The sequence below is a fragment of the Mizuhopecten yessoensis genome, unplaced genomic scaffold (genome assembly GCF_002113885.1).
Source record: "Mizuhopecten yessoensis strain PY_sf001 unplaced genomic scaffold, ASM211388v2 scaffold11091, whole genome shotgun sequence".
Taxonomy (NCBI): Eukaryota; Metazoa; Mollusca; class Bivalvia; order Pectinida; family Pectinidae; genus Mizuhopecten; species Mizuhopecten yessoensis.
The window spans coordinates 590,041-596,452 of NW_018408875.1; the positions used below are offsets into that span (position 1 = coordinate 590,041).

At 38.9% G+C, this 6,412-nt stretch overlaps 1 pseudogene; it reads right to left on the reverse strand.

Moving 5' to 3' along the window:
• Positions 1-3,686: 3,686 nt before the first annotated feature.
• On the reverse strand, positions 3,687-6,086 carry LOC110465560 (annotated as a pseudogene).
• Between the last annotated feature and the right edge of the window lie 326 nt (positions 6,087-6,412).

Consider the following 6,412-nt stretch of genomic DNA (forward strand, 5'->3'; position numbering starts at 1 on the left):
AACGTTATTTTGGTCGTCATACATCAACTAGGACAAAACCATAGGTCTTAACGTTGTGTTAGTCGTCATACAACAACTAGGACAATGTTGGTCATCATACAACAACTAGGACAACGTCAAAGGTCGTAACGTTGTGTAAGTCGTCATACAACAAAAAGGACAAAGTCATAGGTCTTAACGTTGTGTAAGTCGTCATACAACAACTAGGCCAAAATCAAAGGTCTACATGTTGTGTTGGTCGTCATACAACAACTAGGACAAAATCAAAGGTCTACATGTTGTGTTGGTCATCATACAACAACTAGGACAACGTCATAGGTCTTAATGTTATGTTGGTTATTATACAACAACTAGGACAAAGTCATAGGTCTTAACGTTATTTTGGTCGTAATACAACAACTAGGACAAAGTCATAGGTCTTCACGTTATTTTGGGCGTCATACGACAACTAGGACAAAGTCATAGGTCTTCACGTTGTGTTATTCGTCATGCAACAACTAGGACAAAGTCATAGGTCTTAACGTTATGTTGGTCATTATACAACAACTTGGACAAAGTCATAGGTCTTAACGTTATTTTGGTCGTCATACATCAACTAGGACAAAACCATAGGTCTTAACGTTATGTTTGTCGTCATACATCAACTAGGACAAAGTCATAGGCCTTAACGTTATTTTGGTCGTCATACAGTCTGAACGTTTTTTTGGTCGTCATACAACAACTAGGACAAAGTCATAGGTCTTCACGTTGTGCTGGTCATACAACAACTAGGATAAAGTCATAGGTTTTAACGTTATGTTGGTCATCATACAACAACTAGGACAAAGTCATAGGTCTTAACGTTATTTTGGTCGTCATACATCAACTAGGACAAAACCATAGGTCTTAACGTTATGTTGGTCGTCATACATCAACTAGGACAAAGTCATAGGTCTTAACGTTATGTTGGTCATTATACAACAACTTGGACAAAGTCATAGGTCTTAACGTTATGTTGGTCATTATACAACAACTGGGACAAAGTCATAGGTCTTAACGTTATGTTGGTCGTCATACAACAACTAGGACAAAGTCAAAGGTCTTAACGTTATTTTGGTCGTCATACAACAACTAGGACAAAGTCAAAGGTCTTAACGTTATGTTGGTCGTCATACAACAACTAGGACAAAGTCATAGGTCTTAACGTTATTTTGGTCGTCATACAACAACTAGGACAAAGTCATAGGTCTTAACGTTATTTTGGTCGTCATACAACAACTAGGACAAAGTCATAGGTCTTAACGTTATTTTGGTCGTCATACAACAACTTGGACAAAGTCATAGGTCTTAACGTTATTTTGGTCATTATACAACAACTTGGACAAAGTCATAGGTCTTAACGTTATTTTGGTCATTATACAACAACTTGGACAAAGTCATAGGTCTTAACGTTATTTTGGTCATTATACAACAACTAGGACAAAGTCATAGGTCTTAACGTTATTTTGGTCGTCATACAACAACTAGGACAAAGTCATAGGTCTGAACGTTAGTTTGGTCGTCATACAACAACTAGGACAAAGCCATAGGTCTTAACGTTGTGCTGGTCATACTACAACTAGGACAAAGTCATAGGTCTTAATGTTATTTTGGTCGTCGTGCAACAACTTGGACAAAGTCATAGGTCTAAACGTTATTTTGGTCGTCATACAACTACTAGGACAAAGTCAAAGGTCTTAACGTTATTTTGGTCGTCATACAACAACTAGGACAAAATCCTAGGTCTTAACGTTATTTTGGTCGTCATACAACAACTAGGACAAAATCCTAGGTCTTAACGTTATTTTGGTCGTCATACAACAACTAGGACAAAATCCTAGGTCTTAACGTTATTTTGGTCGTCATACAACAACTAGGACAAAGTCATAGGTCTTAATGTTACTTTGGTCGTCGTGCAACAACTAGGCCAAAGTCATAGGTCTTAACGTCATGTTGGTCATTATACAACTAGGACAAAGTCATAGGTCTTAATGTTACTTTGGTCGTCGTGCAACAACTAGGACAAAGTCATAGGTTTAAACGTTATTTTGGTCGTCATACAACAACTAGGACAAAGTCATGGGTCTTAACGTTATTTTGGTCGTCATACAACAACTAGGACAAAGTCAAAGGTCTTAACGTTATTTTGGTCGTCATACAAAAACTAGGACAAAGTCATAGGTCTTCACGTTATTTTGGTCGTCATACAAAAACTAGGACAAAGTCATAGGTCTTCACGTTGTGCTGGTCATACAACAACTAGGACAAAGTCATAGGTTTTAACGTTATTTTTGTCGTCATACAACAACTAGGACAAAGTCATAGGTCTTAACGTTATGTTGGTCATTATACAACAACTTGGACAAAGTCATAGGCCTTAACGTTATTTTGGTCGTCATACAACAACTAGGACAAAGTCATAGGTCTTAACGTTATTTTGGTCGTCATACAACAACTAGGACAAAGTCATAGGTCTTCACGTTGTTTTATTCGTCATACAACAACTAGGACAAAGTCATAGGTCTGAACGTTATTTTGTCGTCATACAACAACTAGGACAAAGTCATAGGTCTTAACGCTATGTTGGTCATACAACAACTATGACAAAGGCATAGGTTTAACTCTGTTTTTTAACTCCACAAATAGACACAGCAAATGTAGGTCTAACTCTGTGTTGGTCATTCGGACCACTCCACGAAAAGACACGACAAATAGGTCTAACGGTGCGTTGGTTATTCACGATTTGTTCGAACTTTTGGTTTTTATAATCATTGTTTTGTTACAAAATTTGCTGTTTGTAACATTGACTTATACATTGTGTCAAATTCATTGGTCTTTTATTATGTTTATCATCCAACTAATCGGTACAAATTAGGTTTAACGTTGTGTTGGTGTATCTACATCTTTGAAATTCAAGGGTGCCGTTATACTCTAACCTCGTGGAATATATCATGACTGAATTGAAGGCATGACATTATATGTAATTTGCTGTTTGATTGGGTTTCAGTTGAAGAAACTGACCAATCGCTAGGCTGATAATTGTCACAAGAAGATGACAAAGTTTCTGTCACACCGCGGCCGGCCAACTTTACCGCTGTGCTGTTACGCTATTCTAGATTACCTATAATAAAGGTAAAGATTTGTTTTGGTCATGACATAAATTGGAACGGAGTAGAGAAGATATGGGTATCGGTAGGGCTGCAACGGTACGATACGTATCACGGTATGATGCTTACGATACGATACGTTTCACAATGCAAAATAATTGCTTGAAAGGTCAACTACATAATGATGGAGTGCAGGATTTCATCCTTTTTGCCTAAGACGTCAATAACAAATACTTTTGGGTATGACTGCAGTGGACCACATATTAACTGAAGGATTAAAAAATAAATTCACTTTTTAGAGTTCGATAAATATGGATTAAAATTTCATTATTTGTTAGTGTATCGCGATATAAACCAACAAAACAATTCGATAAGATACACAAGAAAGTATCGCGATACGATACGATATATCGTTGCAGCCCTAGTATTATGAGAGGAGATTCTCGGATTTCGAAGATGCATTTGAATGATACAAACAGATTTTTTTGTAGAGTAAAAAATTAAAGTGCTCTAATTTTTTCTCCTTTATCAAAAAAGATATAAAAAAACAGAATTTGTGTACAGAAGTACTTTAATCTCGTATTAACTGTTGCATGGTCGTTGTCCACACGAGAGGGGCTGTAGAAGTAACTCCGAATTCACGACCCCCAGGGGAGAGGTTTGTCGTGAAAACTTCATGTGTACAGTTCCCTTCCTCACGTGAACTGCGCAAAATTTGGCACGCAAACTAGACGGCAAGGTCCGTCATGGCCAGTCTCATATGTCGACAGCGTGTCCTCTTTGATTTTTGAAACATACGTTGAAAACTGTTATGGACGGAATCTGTCTGAAATCGAAAGTGTTCTCATCATTGACAATACATTGTCGCGTTTCTGCACGTATCTTGGAATGCGACAAAGTGGAGATGTTTGATCAATATCGATAAAAGTAGCGTATTTTTATGGAACGTTGAACAAAAGACTTTTATTTTATATCGTGCAGAAATTAATCGAGTTTATCGTTTTCGATTTTGTCCTCATCATTTTGATTTGCATGTGTGGCTTGAGATTTTTTATATTTCTGTAACCAGTGGTCGATATGTTTGAGACGGTATCGGTGTGTGCCCATCCCGCCTGCATACCGGACAACGCCCTCTTGTATGACATAGAGCCTCTTAGGGACGGCGGAGTAGAGAAGGGTAGCCTTGTTATCCATAGGGTCCACCGCTATAGGGCAGGGAAGAACATGGCTATCCAACAGAGACGCGGCCGTGACCCGTTCCTGCAGGTTCACATGTTGGCGAAGGTGCGAATACTGGTGGCCTGTGATGTTCCACTCGTCAAGGGGGTGTGCCTCTTGGATATAGATAATCAGAAAGTCGGCTACGTCATGGAACTCCCGAACTAGGCTCTTAAAGTGATCCAGTGACGTCATAAATACGGGTCATGAACAACTACCAAAATTTAAAATTAAAGGTCTATTTTTTATTTGGAAATCCAAGATTTGTTTCATTGTATTGTCTTTAAGAACAATTACTTCCGGGTTGGGGGCGGGGCAGTTTCGGAACGCCTGTTTGTAGTACATATCGGAGTAGGTGCACGTCCACCAGTGACGTAATGTGTCAGGGGTCAACTCGGTTTCCAGGTACTCGCCAGGGCGGCGCTGCTTTGACAGAAATCTTTCTTTCAAGAACGGGCCGAAAAAGGGCAGCTTGAAGACCAAGTACAGGACGGACATGAGGCACATGACTACCAAAATACGTAGTAGTTTAAACAGGGGCCGTAACATCCTGATGATCCCAATTACTGTAATTGAAAAAAAGAGGTTATCATGGTAATAGTCAAGCAAGAGGCCTAATAGCATCCTTAATATTAATGTCGGATTAAACGATTTTAACTTTGCCGGCTTATGTAGATTTCGACTTGTCTCAACGCTTTAAAAATGTGAGTAAAATGCATATCTGACAAAAAGCAAGAGCAGTTTATGAAAAATATCTGATGAGTCTGAAAGTATCGGGGTTATATCTGAATCATAGTGAGAACTTCCAAGAAGGTTCTGCAGCACAGTTAATGTGACTTGATGATTCGCTGACGTTACTGGCACAGAGAACCTGTTATTTTTGGGTACTCGGTTAACCAATATGGAGTCTCATGTAACCTATAGCGTATTCATGTGGGAACAATATACACTATGGGTTATCATCTTTATGACAGGACATTTGATACATACTGCAAGCTTTATAATTAATTGATATACTACTATCCGAACAATTACTTTAACCAATACAAAATGAGGACCAGTAGGAACCGTGTAATCATGTGCTAACTACTGGTCCTAAGTCACCTATCTATTACCTCCACAAGGGATATTTTGTCGGTCCTATGACTGGATATTCTACTTTTTTGACAACTAAATTAATCACAACAATATGAGGACCACTCAAGTAGAAAACTGTCTAATCATGTGCTAACTTCTGGTCCTTAGCCACCTAGCTATTACCTCCACAAGGGATATGTTGACGGTCCGATGACTGGGTATCAACTTATCGTACATCTACCTTTAATGTATATGTTTCTCCATACGAGCTATAAGCTGTATTCATTATACGTATATGACATTTGTCATATATCTTACATGGAATTCACCTCTGTGGCGACATACAAATGTATCAGGACAATAAAAACCGGCGGTGACTAGAGACATCCATTGCCAGGGTCACTGGGCAGACTTCTGGAAATTCTGATCAGGTCAATATCGACTTAAATTTATAATTCCTTATTTCAGGGAGAAGCGTTTCGTTACGTACAAGAAATGGTGAATACATACTTTTGCAGTGGGTAGTTTAACCTAGTCCTTCATGACGAAAACAGCCTGGTAGAACTCTGACTTACACGTCAAGAGGACACGTGTTTCATGTCGATGTGTAATATATAGTGATATAAAGTCAACGATTCAGTCTAGACTGTCATGTCAGATATGTACGCGAACTTTGACCCCTGTATCCGATCAGTATCCTGCCTTATATACAGCGACCCGCTATCGTACGACGACCTGTTGAGATAGCGGATGTTTTAAGTGGTCAAAGTACCATGCTGATATACGTATATATATTTTCGTTAATACCGTGTTACGAACACAGCAGTACACATATCATACTGATGTGTGGTGAAATAGGCACAGTATGATGTGACATTTACTTTGGTTTAAATTAACCTGTCTCTGTGGGTCACTTGTTACATTTTTTTCTATTGGGTCAGTTTAAGGACGTGCCCCAGAGGGTGTAATGTATGGCCGTGTGCTGGGGGGGG